The following is a 1,903-nucleotide window of genomic DNA, read 5'->3' on the forward strand; positions in this document are numbered from 1 at the left end:
ATATGTGGGCATTTTACCCACAATAAAATTCTTATAAAGAAGTGGATCCATCCCATGTTCTCTAGCATCTTGAAGGCATTCTTGATCCTGATCTTCGTACAATATGAGCGACATCAATGCAGAATGTCTATGCCCCCCATACTCCATAACCCAATTCAGATACTATCTCCATATTCTCATATCTTTTCGCATATAAACTTCTTGGCATATTTTCACTAGCATTAAGAATAGAATGTAATAGTCTAGAGCATAGAGGCTCGTCATTCTAATTTAACATAAATGTCTTTTAATTTTGTGAAAAAATGTATAAATTTAATATTTTCCTTAATATATTTAATATATAAAATAATAATTAAAAGTAAGGAAATTACCAACTCATATGCATCCAAATCCTCCATGAAAGAAGTAATTTTTCTCAACAAACGCAGAGTGACACGCCCAACAAGTAGTTTTTTTTGCTTAGTAGAAAGACTGTCAATACACCCAGTTATTCTCTTGACTTCATGAGAGGAATCCAGCATTTGTCGAAGTCTTTCTAATTTTATGTGACACTCGAAGGCCAAAATCTTAGCTAAATTGTGGAATTCATTGCTTCCATTATTCAGTAGAATTTGGTGAAAAAAATCCTCTACATGACTTGTATGTTCATCCGTCGATCTAACCCTCTAGCCACGTAGCCCTGCCTAGTAACTACTCTCTATTCTACATTTATGTCTGCTTGTTGGCGGTCCTTGTAAATTTTAATCAAACAACTCCTCCACTACTCAGCAATAACTAAAATAACTAGAGTTTACATTCTTCCACATCTGAATTTATAGATTTTGAATCTCTGTAGAATCTCCAGATTTGTTCTACTCAAGAAGATTTGTGAGAACTCCTCTTCTTTTCGATTTTCTTAACACTGGATATTTCTTTTTCCTTTCATTTCAATCGCTACAAAATTTTACCTAAAGACGTAATACAAACGAAAGAAATCTCCACTGTATAAATTCTCGGCAAGCGTTTACTTCGGTAGAGGGTTTCCACGATCTTCTTTTGCCTTGGTATAGCATGTGTACTAAAACAGGGTCAGAATCAAAGTAAATAAAGTGAAAACGGATCCGGCAGCAAATACCCTTTTTCACAGCGTATCATAAGACAGGTCACCCATACCAAATCTACCACTGCATTTTGTATGGTAGGAATTCCTATCCGCCCCTACTACGAAGCGCACCTCGGCAGTGAAGAACGTTATTCAGCCAATAAAGAATAATATGACCGCACAACGCTTCTGCAGCACAGGCATCTGGTGAAGGCCAAGACAAGAGCTTGGCTCACTAGAAGAAACAAAAATCGGAATTGCATGTCCGAATTGTACACCCATAAAGTTTCCTCGTCGTACTCGTCGTACTCGTGAGGAGTCACGACTCCAGTGCTCCTCCTGCGCTCTGCTGCCACTACGAAGTACTCTTCAGCAGTCACGACTCTAGTACTCCTCGTGCGCTCTGCAGCCACTGCGAAACCGAAAGCAATGCGATCAAAAATGAAGATGACAAACGCAAGCACCTTTGACGCCATTGTTGTTTTCTTGTGGGCAGAACCTGTGATGAAGATGATTTCATAGATAGCTCCTGCCTTCTTCCCGCGTCGCGATTCTTATAACTAAATGTGTAAAGTCATTCTTATTACTAAATGTGTAACTAATTTAATACCGGTCAATGAATCAGATGGTTGAAAGTATTTTAATCTTCTAACTAATTTAATACCGGTCAATGAATCAGATGGTTGAAAGTATTTTAATCTTCTGAGTGCATATGAATGCACACTTAATCCCATAACTTTTTAAGAGGGAAATGCTTTACGGTGTAATTGTAAGTATATTTTTTCTTATAAATAAAATTAAATTTGGAAAAAAGATTCTAAA

The 1,903-nt window shown here is 37.0% G+C and overlaps 1 pseudogene; it reads right to left on the bottom strand.

Moving 5' to 3' along the window:
• Positions 1-1,003: 1,003 nt before the first annotated feature.
• LOC149253461 (uncharacterized) lies at positions 1,004-1,557 on the bottom strand (annotated as a pseudogene).
• Positions 1,558-1,903: the final 346 nt, after the last annotated feature.

This window comes from Pinus tabuliformis, chromosome 7 (genome assembly GCF_031772625.1).
Source record: "Pinus tabuliformis cultivar Carrire ecotype Pingquan chromosome 7, CPIR1, whole genome shotgun sequence".
NCBI classification, from domain to species: domain Eukaryota; kingdom Viridiplantae; phylum Streptophyta; class Pinopsida; order Pinales; family Pinaceae; genus Pinus; species Pinus tabuliformis.